At 37.8% G+C, this 20,556-nt stretch overlaps 1 non-coding gene across 3 annotated transcripts in view; it reads left to right on the plus strand.

Annotated features, from left to right (window-relative positions):
- LOC105726351 (tRNA methyltransferase 9B (putative)) overlaps positions 1-20,556 on the plus strand; it is a 196,547-nt gene that overhangs the window by 136,010 nt on the left and 39,981 nt on the right. For all 3 annotated transcript variants that reach the window (XR_010339638.1, XR_010339637.1, XR_010339639.1), the window contains one exon: positions 4,292-4,361. This is a non-coding gene — a transcript (tRNA methyltransferase 9B (putative)). The remainder of the gene's footprint in view (positions 1-4,291; positions 4,362-20,556) is intronic.

A 20,556-nucleotide genomic window follows, 5' to 3' on the forward strand; every position in this document is an offset into this window, starting at 1 on the left:
TATATATATTTACCACATTTTCTTTCTTTTATTTTAGATGATGTGATCTTATTTTTTTAACTTTGAAACTTCAACTTTCATTTTAGATACAGCAGGTACAGGTACAGGTTTGTTACATGGGTATATTGCACCCAGGTAGTGAGCATAGCATACCCAATAGGTAGTTTTTCAACCCACTCCTCTCTCTCTCCTCCTTCTAGTAGTCCACAATGTCTATTATTTCAATGTTTACGTTCATGTGTGCTCAATGTTTAGCTCCCACTTATAAGTGAGAACACACATATATCACATTTTCTTTATCCAGTCACACCTTGATGGACACTTAGGCTGATCCCAAATCTTTACAATTGTAAATAGTGCCAGAATTCAGTTCTTTGATGTTGTAGAACTAAAATCCCCATCTACTTGCTGGCTGTCAGCTGGGGGTTGATCTCAGCTCTTAGAGGCCTCTCTCACAGTATGGAGGTTTATGTTCTAGGCTGACCAGAGCACATCTCTCTGTCCTTCCTTTTCTGACCAATGGAGAAAATGTTGCATGCAAAGCATTCATGTGTTGTTTTGGTCAAGTCCACCAGGATAATCTTCCAATCTTAAAGCCAATGGATTTGAAACTTTAATCACATCTTCAAAATCCCTTCACAGCAGTAGATAGATTAGTATTTGATTGAGAAACCAGGGGTCAGGAATCTTGGAGATCCATCTTAAAATTCTGCCTATCTATCTTTTTTTTTTAATGAAAAATCTTTTAGAATATTTTAAAATTTTTAGAGGTTTTAGAGGTGCCTAGTTTAGCAAAAACTGAGTTGATGTAGAAAGAACATTCTGGAGAGAGCAATGGAGGCTGGAGGCATGGAAACCTGGAAATCAATTTAGAGACTGCTGTGGTTATCACAGAGATAAAATGAGCATCTAAATTACAAATTCTAGGAGATAGAATTGATACAACTTGATGAGCAAATAGGTAAAGTAGGCAATTGAAACAGGTTTTTAGTCCAAAATATTGAGTCAGCTTTGATGGTATCATAGCAGAAATGAGGTCTAGAAGTGGGATTGGCAAAGAGAAGATAGTTAGTTTAGTTTTTAATGTGCTGAGCTTGAGGTCTCATGTTAGGCCATTCTTGCATTGCATCAAGAAATACCTGAGGCTGGGTAATTTATAAGAAAAGAAGTTTACTTTGCTCATGGTTCTGCAGGTTGTAGAGGAAGCATAGTGCTGGCATCTGCTTCTGAGGAGGCCTCAGGAAGCTTTTACTTATGGTGGAAGGTGAAGTACGAATGGGCACTTCACATAGAGAAAGCAGAAAAGACTAGATCTGGCTAGGTGCAGTGGCTTATGCCTGTAATCTCAGCACTTTGGGAGGCCAAGGCAGACAGATTACTTGAGGCCAGGAGCTCAAGACCAGCCTGAGCAACATGGTGAAACCCTGTCTCTACAAAAAACATAAAAAAGCCAGGCCTGGTGGTACACACCTATAGTCCCAGCTACTCTAGAGGCTGAGGTGGGAGTATCACTTGAGTCTGGGAGTTTGAGGCTGCAATGAGTCATGCACTCCACTGCACCCCAGCCTGGGAGACAGAGCAAGACCCCGTCTCAAATCGAAAACAAAAACAAAACAGATGTCATGAACTCACTCACTATCATAGTGCTAAACCATTCAGGATAAGTTGGCCCCCATGATCCAGTCACTTCCTACTGGGCCCCACCACCAACACTGGGGATTACAATTCAATGTGAGATTCATAAGGGACACATCCAAACTCTACTAGGTCTGTAGTATAGATAGGAAGAGAAAAGTTTGAAACTCTGAGGAAACATAGGGGCTGATGATATATTTTTGGGAATCATCACAATGGATAAAATTTCCTCTATTTAATGAATAGGAGAATGGAATAGGACTGAGGATGGAGTGAAAAACAAATTCATTAATATCCAAGCAATGTCAAGTTAAGTCCATGTAATCATTTACTTATTGGGGCAGGAGAAGGGTACAGTCAAATTTATCTTAATATTAACAAAGTATTTTATAGAATATTCCATAATATCCTTATATATACATAAAAGTAACATAGTAGCTGTATTAGCCCATTTTCATGCTGATGATAAAGATATACCCAAGACTGGGCAATTTACAAAAATGGAGGTTTATTGGACTTACAGTTCCACATGGCTAGGGAGGTCTCACAATCATGGTGGAAGGCAAGGAGAAGCAAGTCACATCTTACATGGATGGCAGCAGGCAAAGAGAGAGAGCTCGTGCAGGGGAACTCCTCTTTATAAAATGATCAGATCTTGTGAGATGTATTCACTATCACAGAAACAGGATGGGAAAGACTTCCCTCCATTATTCAATTATCTCCCAAGGAGTCCCTCCCACAGCTCATGGGAATTATGAAAGCTACAAGATGAGATTCTGGTGGGGACACAGAGCCAAACCACATCAGGGTCTTTGAGAACTATAAAAACAACTTTATTCAAACAGTGATGATTCATTATGCATTATCAAAGGAATCAGTGGAAAAGAGCCTTGGCCTTGGTGTTGAGGAGTACGTAGGCTTTTCCACCAAAAGTCAGTTCATGTAATAGATTAAACAACACACACACATACACACACATGCACATGCACGAATTTCTTTTTAACTGAATAACTTAGTTGTATGACCTTGAACCAGTCAACCCACTTTCTAGGTCTTTGTGTCTCAGCAATATGTATGTTGCATTCAGTGTTCTGAAAAATCCTTTCATTCCAAAAAATTCTAAAGGTTATAAATGACAGGGGGTGGAGTGCCCTCTTGCAAAGCACCACACAATTCTCATCTTTGTTTTGTCCTGTTTAACATTTTTATCTATGATTTAGATAAGTATATTTGTAGCAATTTTGTAGTTGAAACAAATCTGAGAGACACAGCTAAGTGACAGATGGCAAAAATCAATATTAAATTGCTGACATGAATCTGGAAACAAAAACACAAATAGCCAATACTTTGACTAAATAAAGACAGTTTCTAGAACTTAGAATATATTTTTCAATAAATATTACATGAAAGATTATAATATAGGCTGGGTGTGGTGATTCATGAACTGTAATCCCAGTCCTTTGGGAGATCAAGGCAGTTGAATTTCATGAAGCCAGGAGTTTGAGACCAGCCTGGGCAACAAAATGAAACCTCATATCTACAAAAAATAAAATAAAAAATAATTAAATTTAAAAGATTGTAATATGGTTTTCAGACCAAGCCCCAAAGTCCTATTTGGTCAATTTCAGAGTTGTGGGTCACCGCAGCTTGTGTCTGGTGGTGCTCCCATTAAGTGGCTGGTAGGAACCTCAACTCCTCTCCTGAGTTGTCAGTTTCTACCTGCCGCTGCTCTCTGACTTACTGTTTTCATGCTCCCAAATCACTTCCTATCTCATTTCTCTATGCATCCTGCCCTCAGAGCAAAATTTTCTTCTACAATGATGTTGATCTAGATGCTTTTCTAAAACACTTTATTATCTCTCACATTTTCAAAATGATCATGCTCATATACTAGAGTTATGCCTTTCATGTTGTGGGTGGAGGGTGGGTTCTAAAGTCAATGTGTAATGGTGAAATATCCTATAGTCAAAACTACCACTGAGAACTCTGTATGAAGTCACCACACTGAAGAGCGACCTATGGTAATTGTGTAATTCCAGCATAGCTCTTCCTTCATTGTTGGAACGGGTCATTGGTTCTTCAGCTAAGCACCAGATGAAGTGGTTGGCCATTCAAGGGTCACATTGTATTCCCAAAAATATACATCTTAAAACCCTAGACGCACACTGAGCACAGCCAGAAGCTCATTCTGTGGGCCACTTGGTTTTCAAATCCCACTTTATCCTCACCCTTGAGTAGATAATTATTGAGTAGATTGTAACTAGATGGTTTGAAATCAATATGTGTTTACCCATCTATCTCTCTCAATTGCACCCCCCTGATGGGATTGCATTGTACCATCAGGAGATTAGAGAAAGATGGCAGGCTGAGCAACCTATCCCTCTAATACAGTTTGGGTGTTTCGTCTCCTCCAAATCTCATGTTGAAATGTGATCTCCGGTGTTGGAGGTGGGCCTAGTGGGAGGTGTTTGGGTCATGGGAGCAGATTGCTCAGGAATGGCGTGGTGCACTCCCCATGGTGGAATTGAACGAGTTCTTGCTCTATCAGTTATTGTGAGATCTGATTGTTAAAAAGGGCTTGGTAACTCCTCCTCTCTCTCTTGCTTCACCTCTCCCCATGTGATACACCTGCTCCGCATTCACCTTCAACCATAAGTAAAAGCTTCCTGAGGCCTCACAAGAAGTCAAGCAGATCCTGGTACCATGTTTGTGCAGCCTACAGAACAGTGAGCATCTTTTCTTTATCTATTACCCAGCCTCAAGTACTTCTTTATAGCAATGCAAAATGGACTCTGCATCTAATTCCCTAGAAATAACATTAAGTATGTATTTTTAATATACCAGTAAATAAGACAATATGGTCTCATTTGAACAGAAGTTATGGGAAATCCCTAAAAGAGATGAAATGTTTGACTGACGGATTGATCTTGGCCCAAAACATAAATAACAGAGTACGGGAGTGGGAGTTGGGTTGCAAGGCACCTTCAGCTTAGAGGTGGTGATTGGAGAGCAGGAGAGCAAACATAAACATAACAGTTGGGGTACAGCAGAAACAGCATCTAGGCCAGCTGGCCACTTCCTGTCTCCCCAATTGCACCAACCGATACACTACAGAATCATCAGTCCTCATGTCCAGGAGTCCAACTACAGGCATTTGAGACCCAGCATCACATCCCCCATACTTTCTTAGCAAACTCTGCAGATGAGCTAGGGTTAAAAAAAATACTAAACTCACCAACCAGGCTAAAAAAAATTAATTATCATCGAATATTTAGGGAAAATTTATACAATGAAATATATACAGAACAACACTTTTTTTTGACCTGAAAAGTGACAATTTAAAAATTCAAAATATCTTACATCGATGAGAAAATGGGGAAATAAGAACTTTCTTACACTATTGGTAGGAATAATGTTATTATAGACATTTTTTGCAGGTCGTTGAGCAGGATTTTAAAAAATGTTTAAAGGTACATACCCTTTTAACACAGCAATCCACTTCTTGAGAAAAATGAACTTTTAAAAGTATTTTAAACTAGTTCTTTTGTTTTCATTAAAGTGATACCAGCAAGTGATAGAAGGAAAAAGAAATCAAACCATTTAGAAGTTTCTAAAATGGAAAGTTTAGAATCTCCTCATTTTGTTCCATTCCCCTTAAAGCACAAAATACTTTCTCCAGTTTCTATTTGACAGTGTTTTTGGTAGTAAATTGTACAACTTAATATATCCATATATTGATTTTTTTGAATGAAAAATTTAGTATCTACATGAAAGATGAGAAATATACAGTTAGATCACCATCCACTACCTCTCCCTGCCTCGAATGCCACATCACATTGAGAAATTAAAGTGATTAGAGTTAAGTTCCATGGATACAGCAGTGCTTACAGACTCCCAGAGCTATCTGCATTTCAAATGTTTCCATGCAAACTAATTTCCAACCGATAGAAAGAGAAAAGAGGAGAAAAGTCAAGCAGAATTTTTGAACAGGTAGATGTGCAATGGAGTGGCTCTACCCCCACACCCAGCCACTCCTCACAGCTCGGTCAGAGGGCAGCCCTTTCCTACTTCCTCCAAACTCCAACATCCACCTCAAACACAAGGCCATTCTTTCTGAGATGTTCCCCATAGCCTGGATGGTATGGTTATTTATGCACACTTTTTAATTTTTCAGCTGGGGAATCTCTTTATGTCAGCCTATCCATTTACAGAATGTCTGAGGAGAAGGCAGGAAAGATTCTCCCTCCTCCATGATCTCTTTAGTAGTTACCACCAATGAACACCTGAAGGTGCTAACCTTCTTCCATTGCATCTATTTTACTGAAATTAAAGCCCCAAAACACCACTGATATTTCCTCCTTCCTCTGAGGTGGGTCCTGCCTAGTACTAAAACCTCCATATTAGAGAAGGATGACTCAAGCCCTATGCTCGTCATTGTAATTAGATTTACAAATGAATGATTGCATTAGAGAGAGTATAAATCTTTTCAATTACCTTGATTTAATCTCATCTATTAACTTAATAGAAGTCTTGGTCAGAAAAATCCACCAGGAATACTATGTCATTTGCTCATTATAAAATTTCATCACAATAACAAGAAGGCTATGATACAATTGATGCATACAGCTCCCAAGCTCAGTATAGTAATACCGTCTTATTTGTTTCTTTCTATAGATTAAAAAAGGAAGGAAGGGAGGGAGGGAGGGAAGGAGGAAGAAAGGAAGGAAGGGAGGAAGGGAAGAAGGGAGGGAGGGAGAGGAGGGGAGGGGAAAAGAAACCCAGTTCAATTTAGAGGATTTCTTAGCTGTCATTAATATCAATCCATATAATTAAAGTTATGCCTGGCCTAATTCGACTTTTCAATGAGAGTGGATTGCAATGTAATATCCTAAATGTTTATGTTGTTCACTATTCTGATTCTATGGCTTCTACTTGGCTATATCCTGGTGTGCCTGTTTTGGGTATGGAGTTTGGTTTATGGGCTGAAGAACATGTTGACTGGGTTGAAAATTTCCTTACTGAGAAAATACAGTCAGAACATGGCCCTTGGTCCAAACCTCTGGACCCTGGACTCAGAGGAGTATGCTGAACTTGGTACAGCGTGTTTAAGAGGTGAGACTGATAGCCCAAACACAGGGCCATGTTTATAATTTAGTGGAGCATTCTCTGAGGCCACTTTGCTTTCCTATGAGAAGACAGAAGAATTTTGGGGGAAGAGTAATCAGGGTACTCTTACACAAACAGCTTCAACCGGCTTCCTGTGATGATAAAACCTAAATACAAGAATCATATTCCAAAGTTGTAAACAACTTCAGTGGACTCCAAATTTTGTATCTCGTATTTAATTTCTTCTTTATGCTTAGATATTTGTTGAGTTCTTTCTACCACGTGTAAGGCATGTGCATTATGGCTGCTAGGAAATTAAATAAGGCAGAAGGCCTATCTCGAAAGGGAGTGTGGAAGGCTTGGCAAGGTGGTTCACACCTGTAATCTCAGCACTTAGGGAGGCTGAGGCAGGCGGATCACCTGAGATCAGGAGATCAAGACCAGCCTGGCCAACATGGAGAAACCCTGTCTCTATTAAAAATACAAAAATTAGCTGGGTGTGGTAGTGTGTGCCTGTAATCCCAGTTACTTGGGAGGCTGAGGCAGGAGAATCGCTTGAACTCGGGAGGTGGAGGTTGCAATGAGCCAAGATTGTGCCACTGCACTCCAGCCTGGGTGACAGAGCAAGACTCTGTCTCAGAAGAAAAAAAAAAAGGGAGTGTGGAGACAGAGCTGAACTACAAGGAAGGGAGCAATATTTGGTGTAATTTGATGGTTGGCAGAGATATGCAAAATGATGGCTGAATATAATTTAGCAAGACAAAATTTCCAGATGGGAACTGTAATAGGTAGGTGCAGCTTTAAAATGAAATCTTAGCATTTGATTCTTAAGGGAGTGTTTTCCCAGATGTGGGGGCTGAATAGCAGATCCAATAGTGATGTTAATTTAAAAATCCATTCCAGTGTTGAGTTACATGTACCTAGTCCTGCTAAGTACTGCCAATCTTTTGAATCAATAGTTAACTTCCATCTCTGTCGGTAAGTAAGTGCTTCAAATGTCATAAACTAAGAGCTGGGTGATGAGGACTGAAAAGAAGGCTGTGACCCTCTGGCTGTACCCCTCCAATAAACAGCTTCCATTTCAAGGTCCTCACGGACAGATGAGATAAAGGCAATTTAATATGTCCTTGCTGGAAATCATTTGACACAAGCATCTCTGTGAAATTCCTGGAACCATAGACTAATAGACTTAAATATTTTACTGCTGTCAGGTTGGAAGGCTCTTGGAACATTGAGTTTAAGCAAGAAAATTAAGTTTAAGCTTTTTAATCTCTTAGCTACTCCATGGGAATAGCCAGTCTCCCCTCCCCTCCCCTTCCCTCCTCTCCTTTCATTTTGCTTAGGAAAAGATCCCAAGTCCTTAGCAGACTTAATTGGCAGCAGGCTCTGCTTCTATTCCCTTTGCTCTTTCTTCAGTGGCCACCCTGGCCACCGTGGCCTTCTTTCATTTTCTGAAACCTGCTAGAACACACCTGCTTTTAAATCACTTGCTGTTCACTCTGCCCAGAAACGTGTCTGCCTCAATACTCAGGTTGCTTGCTGTCGTACATCACAGGCATGTCTGGTCAAAAGGCCTCAGTGGCCTTCACTGAATACCTAATCTAACTAACACTGTCTTTCCCCATCTGCCCACACCTCTCCTTACTCACCCCACCATCTCCCTCACCTCTGACACTAAGTCTGCGTCCTGCTTTATTTTTCCTCCTATCTCTTATAGTACCTGGGATTATAGTTACAATGTTTACAACCCGTGTCACCTCATTCAAATGTAAGGGTTACAACTTTGTTTAGTTATACCTGGGACCAAGAACAGTGCTCAGTCCATGGCAGGGGCTCCATATGTATTTTGCAGAAAAAAATCAAATAAAGTAAAATAGTAAAATCAAAATTCAAGCTTTTCAGTGAAACTTAAAATTTTGGATAACTTGAATTTACCTTAGTGAGCTTGCCCACTTTTGTACTGCTTGAAGACCTTTTCTGAGTAAATGGATTATTCAGTCCATTATGACGAGCCCCAAGGTGTGAACTATGAATTGGAGAAATCAGTAATGAAGTAAATACAATTCAGGTCCACCCTTCCTTATTCTCAATTCTGACCTCCACAAAGCTCTATCAACTTACAAGTTTAAACAAAATTTTTTTTGGTAACTTGTTGTCTTTTTTTCATGGAATACTGTCTTTACTTGAAAGAACAAATAACAGAAACCTCTTGGGTATTGGGCAGACATTTTCATAAAAAAGAAAATGAAGTGAGCCTATTGCTTCAAAGAAAACAAATGACAGTGTTCATTGCTAATGAGAAAATTTAAGCTTTTGTCAGGTGGGGTGACTCACATCTGTGATCCCAGCTACTCCTGAAGCTGAGGCAGGAGGATCACTTGAGGCCAGGAGTTTAAGACCAGCCTGAGTAATGTAGTGAGATCCCATCTCTAAAAAAAGAAAATGAAAAAAGTAAAATAATAAAATAAAAATTTAAACTTTTAAATGAAAGTGAAAATTTTGGGTAACTTAGATTTATCACAGTGAACTTGTCAACTTTCCAATGCTTGAAGACTATTCTAATCAGATCAGTGGTAATAATAATGAATGTACTATCCTGATTTTATATAATAAGATGTGTTAATATTTGAAAGATCACCATAACTCAGTGAACCAGTATTTACCAGACAATCAGTGAATTATGTTACAAAATGCATAAGTAAAAGATCTCATAAAAAGTACAAGACAGGTCATTGGCTTTTAAAGTATCAGAGTAAAAGAAATTTCACTGACAAATTTTCAGATTCAACACTTTAGCTAACCTCTATGAAAATATTACTTATCAAGTTGTGGTGCAGTAGCAAAGAAAAATATCCACACTTATGTGAAATGGCTATTAAAACACTTTCATTTTCCAATTCCATATCTGTGTAAGGCTGATTTTTTTTCACATACTTCAATCAAAGCAACATATCACAGCAGACTGATTGCTGAAGAAGATATGGCAGTCCACATCTCTTCTATCAGGCTAAACATTGAAGAGATTTGCAAAAATGTAAAATAATGCCACTCTTCTCACTAATACTTTTGTTTTGGAAAATACAGTTTTTTAAATAAGCATACAATACATTTTATCGTTATATTTAATTAGTTAATAAATATTTCTAAATTTTACCAGTTTTAATTTCTAACATGATAAATAATAACTGATATATCCCACATAAACAAGAGCTCTCTAATGTCTTTATTAATTTTCAGTAATATAAATGGGTCCTGACATCAAAAGTTTTGAAAACCTCTGTTTTAAAGCATTTTATGAAATTAATCTCTATATTTAATGTAAATGAAATCAGAATGTTGATGGTACATTTTATGCAACTAAGGCAAGTAATTCTGAAGTTTATTTGGGAAGAAAAATGTTCATGAATAGCTGAAGAAATTCTGAGAAAGCAAATCAATGGAAAGAAACATCCCTACTCATAGTAAGGCATCATATAAAACTTTGGCAATTAAAACTGTGTGGAATCAGTACAAAAGTAGATAAACAGATCAATAAAATAGATGAAAATGCAGAAATTGATCCTTCAAATATAATTATGAAAACTTATTAAAAGAGGCATTTCAAGTTGTTAGGGAAAAAGTTGTACAATAAATGACATTGGAATAGATTTGGGGAAAAAAAACAGAATGTCATATCTTGTTTTGGTCAAGGTTCTTAGTTTCAAACAATAAAATTCCTTCAAACTAGCTTAAGGTAAAGGAATTTGTTAAAGGATACATTGAGTACACAGTGCTTGCAGTGAATTCATGGAGAAAAACATTCTATTCTTTATTTCAAGGAATGACCAGCAAACCCAAACCACAGAACTAAACAGCCCAAAAAAACTGATGCATGTACTACAAAAGGAAGCTGCAGAAATCACAAGTTTCTACCACAGCAGTGGCTTTAGAACCACACCACTTCTGCCATCTCAGGAAGCTTCCAAAACAGGAATCCATCTGCCCAATGAGAAGCAGCCACCATAGTTGATGATTTCAGACCTTGCTACTTCCACCATGACCCAAGCCTGCAAAGCAAATACCCCATGCCCTTTCTTTTTCTCAAAATAACTCAGTTCAAATGAATGTCTCTTGTGAGAACCTCTGATTGGCAGAATGAGATTCGCATCCTCTAACCCTGGTTCTGTGGAAGTCTGGAAGGTCAGAAAGATCATTAAGACATACTGCTTTTATGACATGATCCTTATCTCACACCATAGCAAAAATAAAGAACAAAACCATTACACAAAAATATAGGCAAGTCTTTTTATAATCATAGGAAGGAGGAAGATTTTCAAAAACAAATTATGAACCCCAGAAGTCACTGTATAAAAAAGATTAATAGGCTTGATGCCCTAAAAATTGAAAACTTTTATATAACAAAAGATATGCAAACAAAATTTAAAAGTCTTATAGCTGGGAGAAAATTTTAGCAACATTTATAGCAAACAAAAGAGGGCTTAGAATTAATCAAAAGGCTCTTACAATTCAGGAAGAAAAAGATATCCAACTCTATGAAATCAGGGGAAATGAAATGAACAGGCAACAATATTAGACTCTTCTTGCATTGCTGTAAATACCCGAGACTGGGTAATTAAAAAAGAAAAATGTTTAATTGGTTCACAGTTCTGCAGACTTTATAGGAAGCATGGTGCTGACATCTGCTTGGCTTCTGGGGAGACTTCAGGGAGCTTTTACTCATGGCAGAAGGTGAAGCAGGAGCAGTCATGTCATGTGGCCAGAGCAAAAGTGAGAGAGAGCGAGAGGTGCCAGACACCTTAAACCAGACCTTGCATGAACTGACTCATCTCTAAGGTGATAAGCCATTCATGAGGAACCCATCCCCATGACCCAGACATCTCCCACTAGGCCCCACCTCTAACACTGGGGATTATATGTCAACATGAGACTTGGAAGGGAACAAATATCCAAACTATTTCAATGATATTCACATAAAAGCTACTTTTTATCCTATCTGTATAAAGAAATACTTGTTTTGCAATTGCACAGAAGTCTAGAGGAATAAAACATCCTTAACAGAGGCTACTTCTGGGAAAGAAAGTGCAACTGAGGGGCGAAGGAGGTTGTCAAAAGGGCCCCCTCTTTTTTTTTGAGATAGAGTCTTGCTCTTGTTACCCAGGCTGGAGTGCAGTGGCATGATCTCGGCTCACTGCAACCTCCACCTTCTGCATTCAAGTGATTCTCTGCCTCAACCTCCCCAGTAGCTGGAATTACAGGCGCCCACCACCACACCTGGCTAATTTTTGTATTTTTTGTAGAGACGGGGTTTAGCCATGTTGGCCAGCTGGTCTCAAACTCCTGACCTCAGGTGATCCACCTGCCTCGGCCTCCCAAAGTGCTGGGATTACAGGCGTGGACCCTTTCTTTTGTACATCTTCCCTATTGTTTGAAGTTTTACAAAAATATATTTGGATATTAGCTGTACAGTTACTATAAAATCTTACTTTGCTGTCTTTATAATATTTAGCAATAAACATATATTTTTGCATTTCAGGGTATGATTTGAGGCCACTTCAATGTAATAACAACCATGGTGGGCTTTTTCAATGCTTAGGTGTATTTTCTGAAATCAGAAGATTGTATTTATACTTTGGATAATGACAAATTCTTGATATTTAATTCTGTGCAATTTTGACCATCTTACTCATGTGATACACATTTCTTGATATTATAATTTTGAGAGCAGGTTTTACTCTGTCACCAGGCTGGAATGCAGTGGTACAGTCATACTTCACAGCAACCTCAAACTCCTCGGCTACAGTGATCCTCTCACCTCAGCCTCCTGAGTAGTTGAGACTACAGTTGCATGCCACCACCAAGGTTAATTTTTAAATTTTTTCTAGAAGCGGGATCTCACTGTGTTGCCCAGGCTGGGTTCAAACTCTTGGCTCAAGTGGTCCTCTTTTCTTGGCTCCCAAAGTGCTGGGATTACAGACATGAGCCACTGTGCCTAGCCTATTTTCTTTTCTATTTATAGTACTACTTACAGAGCCCTTAGCAGTAGAGTAGGCATCACCAATTGCTATCTCCCTCACTTCTCCCCAAATAATGATATTCAATTTTCACCTTCATACAAGCATAAATTTGTGACTAATTATAGAAACCATAAGGGAAAAAGAATATACAGAAGGAGAAGTGTCTAAAAAACCTGTCTTTCCTGAAATAATTCAGCAGTATTGATTTAGAGCAGTTGAATCATTACCACCCCTTCTGTAAATATATCAGTCATGACAGAAATAGCTTCTGAGAACTGAGCCTCTTCCTGCTCAAAAGTGCTGTGACTATAGGGTACCCAAGAATCACTAAAGACTTGAAATTGCAACAAAAGGAATTTAGGTTAAATTTAATGACAAATTTCCCCCTGTGAAAGTTATTAAATACTTGAAGAATTATAAAACTCTGATGAACACCTGTATTTTAAAAATGCACCTCTCTCAATCATCATTAATAATACTTTAGCCATTCCACAAACATTTTTTGAGTATCTACCACGTTCCAAGTTCTGTGCTTGTCACTGGGAAGTGTAAAGATGAATGAGACATGATCCTACACACAAGGAATGATCAAACCTGTGAGAGAAATGAAATGTACGAATTCATTCATTTGTTGGATAAGTGTTATAAGTGCCAACCTTTGGGCATTAGGGATACAATGGTGACCAGCAGTTAACTATGGAAGTGCAAGAAGGGAAGAAAATTCTGTGATGGGTTACAGTGGAGCAAGATTATTCTGTCTGTGATATGAAACAAAGCTTTGTAGAAGGGGTATTTGAGCTCTGTCATATGTAGAGTTTTAATAGATATAAAAATATGGAAAGAGGAAATATCAGGTTGAAAGAACAGTATGAGGAAAAAGAAGAAAATGTGGTAGTTGAGTTTGTATTGGTATGTACCTGAGACACGACTGAAACTCACTATGTGATAAATACAATAGGATGCTAGAGGCTATCACAAACAACCCCACATCTCCATAACTCACATCACAGTCAAATTTAGAATTCAGACTGTGGTCTTCCACATGGAGATTCATTAATCTCTTGGGTCTGTCATCCTTAAATTCTCCTTGTATTCAGCAGACAAAGAGAGAATGAAAGAGCAAGAAAGAGAGATCATGACATAGAGGAATCTAAACAGAATAAGGACTAGAACTTGCCATGCATAATTTCTGCCCACATTCTATTGGCCAGAACTAAGTCACATGGATATAGTCCCACTTAAACACAAAGTAGACTAGGCTATGTAGTCTTCAGAGTGCCCAAGAAGTAACTGAGCCTAGTTCGTTGATCACTTCATATTATCTCTGCCACAGAGACAATTTATATACAAAGGCCAATTTATTTAAGAGGACTGTTGTTTAGGTTTAAGTACTTCATATTTAGTTACTGATACATGAAACATGAACACTATTATGCACAATGCAAATAAAAATTTGTAACTTTTTTTTTAAGAGACAGGATCTTGATATGTTGCCCAGGCAGGAGTACACTGGCTATTCACAGACACAATCATAGCACAGTATAGCCTCAAACTCCTGACTTCAAGAGATCTTCCCACCTCAGCCTCCCAAGTAGCTGGATGAAAGCAAATATTGAATAACTATACTACAAGATGCACTCAACTCTGAAAATGCAATAAGTAATATACTGAAGGCACTTAACAATTTAGACAGGGATGAGGACTCACACAGAATGAGAGAATTACAGTACAATATGCATATGGTAAATGACAATATACAAAGCAACACTTTATATGGTTTTAATTTATGATTCATATAATGCTATTCTGTAAAAGAAGCAAAATATATTGTTATTTAGATTTCTTTACATAGTTTTAAGGTAGGCTTATGGTATTCTCCAAGCATAGACAAAATGTACTGACCTTTAAAAAATTAGACAAGTGGCCAAGGTGGGGGGATCACGAGGTCAGGAGTTCAACACCAGTCTGGCCAATATGGTGAAACCTCATCTCTACTAAAAATACAAAAATTAGACAGGTGTGGTGGCACACACCTGTAGTCCCAGCTACTTGGGAGGCTGAGGCAGAAGAATCACTTGAACCTGGGAGGCAGAGGTTGCATTGAGCCAAGATCACGCCACTGCACTCCAGCCTGGGACACAGAGCAAAACTCCGTCATGAAAAAAAAAAGGCAAGTGCAAAAGAAAAGTGAAGACCTTGATAAATAGACAGTATTATTTACTCTCTAAATAAACAGACAGTATTTATCATTTGCTTTCTAAGGAAAGACGCAATTCATAGAGCTGTCATGGTGATTTAGTCGGTAAACCTAAAAGAAGTTACTTGATCCCCTGACAAGTTAAAAAAAAAAAAGATTTTGACATTTCATTTGGATCATTTACATTTCTCACATAGAGAAAGTTTATCATAATCATTAAATATTGGCATTAGAGTTAGATGCAAATCATTTCAAGTCATAGCCCAGCTGTTTGTTGGCTTGGGGCAAGTTCCTTAACCTCCTTTAACCTCAGTTTCCCTTATTTGTGAAAAATAGGGATAATAACAACAATAATACTAATGCTTCCTCGGGATCTCCTGAGGATCACATGAGTTAAAGCACCATTGTACTTTGTCCACCATGAGGCACATGAGAAATATTTTATTAATGAAAGATTATGACGTTGTTAAAAATCAATGTTTTTGGAGATTATTTAACAACACAATATGTTGCACAAAAAATGCAATTAAAAGTAAAAATGAATAAAATGTAATTCCAATTTTGATTGACTGACACAGACGGATAGAAAGGAAATGCACCAAAATATTAACAATGATGTTTTTAGGTGGTACAATTATGGATGTCTTTATATTCCTGGTCATACAATTCTGAATCTTCAGATGTTTATGGGGTAAAACATTTGTTTCTTTTATTTGCATCGTATTATTTCTAAAATCCCTTACATCTCTTAAACTTTGTATGCACACATAATTGCTTTATTAACATGATGTGATTCCTTCTGTTATTTTCTCCTAAAGACAAGACCTCCCCAAGGAAACTCTTGGTTTTGCTCTTGTGTTAGAATAATTGGCCAGCAACATTAAAAATTCATCTGCTGAGAAGCAAATAGGTTTTTTGTTTGTTTCTAAATTTTTTGTCTTTCTTAGTCAATAGTAAAAAGCTAAAATACCTTTTCAAATCCTCATTTTCCCCGTTTTTTCTCTTAACATTTCCTGGATCTTAAATGAAACATGTTGGAATAATTCCAAATAATTTCTAACATAAAATTTTACTGACATTTGAACATGACAAATGGGGATATCGAACTCTAGAACCCCAAGCCATTGCAGACTTTCTTTAAAGCTGAAGCTAAGATAAACAGAATGCTACATTCATTTGGCTTTATACATTTAGGTATAAACTGCAATCTTGAGAAAACGTGTTCATTTTTGTTTTCATGTAAGATAGCTCTCTCTTTTGCATGAACATTTCTTTAAAAAAATTTAATTGACAGATAAAAGTGTCTGCATTTATCATGTACAACATGATGTCTTGAAGTATATATACATTATAGAATGACTATATATAGCTAATTAACATATGCGTTATCTCACATAGTTATCATTTTTGTGGTGAGAGCACTTAACATTTACTCTTAGCATTTTTCAAGAATACAAGATATTGTTATTAACTATAGTCATCATGTTTACATGATGTACCTTCTTCCTAACTGAAATTCTGTATCCTTTGACCTACATCCCCACCACCACTCCATCTCCTTGTAACTACCACACTGCCCTCTAATTCTATGAGATAAATTTTTTAGATTCCACATATATGTGAGATCATATGTTATTTGTCTTTCTGTACCTGGCTTACTTCATATAACACAATACCCTCCAGGTGTATTCATGTTGTCACAAATGCAGGATTTTCATCTTCCTTTTTGAGACAGGGTTTCCCTCTGTTTCCCAGGCTGGGGTGCAGTGTATGATCACAGCTTACTGCAGCTTCGACCTCCCAGGCTCAAGCAATCCTCCTGCCTCAGCCTCCCAAGCAGCTGGAAGTACAAACACACACCACCATGCCAGCCTACCTTTTTGTGATTTTGTGTAGAGACAGGGTTTCACTATGTTGCCCAGGCTGGTCTTGAACTCCTGGGCTCAAGCAATCTGCCTCACCTCGGCCTCCCAAAGTGCTGGGATTACAGGAGTGAGCCACTGTGCCTGCCTGTCTTTTTTTTTTTTAATGGTTAAACAGTGTGCATGAACATTTCTTGAATCTTGTTTACAAAATTAAAAGTTAATCTTTGTGTAAACAAAATTTTCTCTTAGTACGTATTAAGTTTGAATATAGGAAAATTGTGCTTGACATTTATTCTTAAATTGTGTGTTCCAGGTTATGCTGAGCCGATTTATAATCAGCTAGAATTGAGAGAAGCAACCTATGTTACTTTACAGTTAGTTGCCTATAGGTGGCCTGAATAGTAAATGTAGAAAAACTTTGCTGTGGGGAATGAAAGAGCCACTGTCCAAAATTATGGATGAATTCTCTTCTGCAATTAAAAAAAAAAAAAAGATGGAGGAGCCAAGGAAATTTCCCACCTGTCTGGACCTGGACAGTGACTTCAACTTCTGAACTATTTCACCTGCAATCTTATCCTGGAAATGGCATTTTCTCTGTTTTGTTATTTGTTTCATCATGGTAATTTATTTTTGTTTTAGACAAACTAGAAGAAAAAATACCTTGTCTGACCTTTCGTGACTGTTTTGACTGCTCAGTTGGATTTTTAAAATGCTTTTAGTCATCCTACTGATTATTGTTATTTGCGGCAACCTCATGGAAAAGGCTAAGGCACAAAATATAATTTTAAAGCATTTACTTGCACCAAGATGAAGACAACTGCCTGGAAGACTCAGACCCAAGTAACTTTGGACATAAGCTCCATTCAATCTTCGTAACAAGCAGGTTTTTAAAGGCAGAAAGACAAACAAGTTGTCAGGAATTCCCATTGGTTTATGGAAATGACAATGATTAGTAATTGGCTATATATTTTTGAGCTATAGGATATTAGTTATGGTGTCCAGTGTATGGCATTGTTAAATTAATTTATAGCTACTTGTGGTGACAGTCAGTCTAGAGCAAGCAGATTCAAGAGATGATTACTTAGCTCCAGGAGAGAAGTGGAACATGACTGCTGCCTCATTCCTTTGCCTCTCTGGGCCTGATAATTTACAGGAGGCTTGCATTCCTCATATAGTGTTTCTTTTCTTTCTCATTTGCTTATTCTATTTCCTTTTCTTCTTTCACATTAAATGGGAAGAAGAAAGTACAAATTTCAGTTCAACAGGTATGTGCAGTCTTATGTCAAACTAGGACCCTGTTTCTCCAGATTATCCATGCAAACATTCTTCATGGTCTCCAAGGCAGATTCCCTGTTCTGGTCTCAGATGAATCCCTCGAATAAATGGGATGAAACCAATCTTTGCAACTCTTCCTCATGTTACTTTCTCACGTTACTTTATACCTTGACTTGACTACTATTTCCAAACATAACCAGTTTCTCTTGATAGTACAGAAGGTGACACCATCAGAACAGGAAAGAGAAATAAAAGCTGCAAAGGCTGTGTTGTGAAAATATTAGACTCACTCTTTCTCCAAACACCTGAAAAGACTGGGTATTCTGCCACTTCCCAAAATACATTGTCACATCACATCAAAGAACCCCAGCCCAGGATGGGACATTGAGCTGTCTGACAGGACTTCCTGTCTGATGTATGAGTACCCTCTGCAAACATCATCAGTAAATGAGCTGGCCTCTTCCTTTGCCCATCCAGAGACAAAGAGTTGTGCCTCTTGAAAAAGCTCTACTTTCATGCAGTTCAAACTTTAAAAATCTCCTCTTCTAGTTTAATCTAAATGTTCTTCCTCATAACTTGCATTCACTGGTCCAAGTCTGCCCTCTGGAGCATCTCTCAGAATAAGTCTCCTTCCTCTTCCATCTCACAAGTTCTTCCTAAATTTTTCAGATGAATTAAATAGAAGCCTCTGCCAACTGTTAACTCCACATCTAGTCCTTTGAAATGCAGCTTGGAAAATAGGAATTTTTCCTACTGAACCTTTAGATCACAATTGAATGCAATAAAGAATGCACCAGATCCCTTCTTTATTTTACAGCTCTTCATTTTGACTCCAGATCTAAGCAAAAATGCATTTTCTTTTAAGAACTGTGGGGGATCTCAGTGATCATCTAACTCAACTCTCTCACTTTTTAGATAAGTAACTTAAGGCCCAGCAGTCTTGATTAAGATCAGCATCACAGAACTCTGGTTATTTGAATTATGTGAGTAATGCTGAAGTGGAGTAGTGTTGTCTTGCTTGCTCTCAGAAGATAAGAGCTGTGCTTTGACAATTGCAAATAGTTTTCGAACAAAATTTTCTTAATGGCACAGTTTTCTGAAACTATTTTACAATGTGTTAACTTCTAGTAACATACATTAGAATCTAATCTTAAGTATTAATTTATTTGAAAATATCTCAAAACTTGTATCCCCCAAAAGTTTAAAAAATATCTTCAAAGAAAAATAAAAACCAACCATCTCAAAATGTGTCCTTTATTTTCCCTAGAATCAAATCTCTAGGGACAAAAAGAGGGCATATCAGTGCACAAGTACACACAATGCACACACACACACACACACACAAAGTGACCCTATTACTCCATTTTTCCTAGAGCTGACTTTCATACAAACTCATGATTACCATTACTAATAGGTAGATCTAGTCAAGACACTTAGCCAGGGAGCCAACATTTGCCTTCACCTAACAAACAGGATGTAAATACAATAGATAAATTATTTTTGACATAGACATAAATAGCTTTTTACAATGAGAATCATGAGGTCACTGTGACTTCTACACTTAAAACAATTAGACTTTCTTGTACTGTTGCACTTGAGAATTTAAAATAATAATAAAGAAAAGGAACAAGAGAGCAGCATGTTGGTACTGCTCCTCACATACTTGTTAGGTAAGAGCAGTGATTAGCAATAAAATTTATGAGAAAAGAGTTGTGGCTGTAAATAGGGATATGCTTTGCTCCCAAACTGCATATAATCCCCCTCCCTTTGAAAAACACATAGAAGAGGCCAGGCACAGTGGCTCACGCCTGTAATCCCAGCACTTTGTCGGGGCTGAGGCAGGCGGATCACCTGAGGTCAGGAGTTTTAGGCAGCCTGGCCAACACGGTGAAATTTTGTCTCTACTAAAAATATAAAAAAATTAACCAGGCGTGGTGGCATGTGCCTGTAATTCCAGCTACTGGGGAGGCTGAGGCAGCTTAAAACTGGGAGGCAGAGGCTACAGTGAGCTGAGATCCCACCACTGCACTCCAGCCTGGGGGACAGAGTGAGACTCCCCCTCAAAAAATATTTTATACATATGTATATATGAACATAAAAATGAAAATTCCATCACCCAGAGAAAATCCCTAGTCACATTTTAGTATACTTGTCCAGTATTTTCCCCCTACATACATGTAAATATAGTATATAATGTTAAAATATTGGGGTGAAAATACTTTTTATTTAACATTGCATTGTATTGCCAGGTCATTAAATTGTCTTCATTAAATTGTCTTCAGCATCATGGCTCTGCATTCTTTGACATGTAGTTGCTCCCTGATTTATATAACACATTCTCTGTTAGTGAAATTTATTGTATTTTTTTGCAGTTTTTCTTTTCCTACCATGACAAAGGTCATCTTTTCCAGTCCTCGTTTGTTCCAAGCTGGAAACAAACAACACAGACACCCAAATCAGACCT

This window comes from Aotus nancymaae, unplaced genomic scaffold (assembly GCF_030222135.1).
Source record: "Aotus nancymaae isolate 86718 unplaced genomic scaffold, 86718_ANA_hifiasm-v0.15.2.pri h1tg000079l, whole genome shotgun sequence".
NCBI lineage: Eukaryota > Metazoa > Chordata > Mammalia > Primates > Aotidae > Aotus > Aotus nancymaae.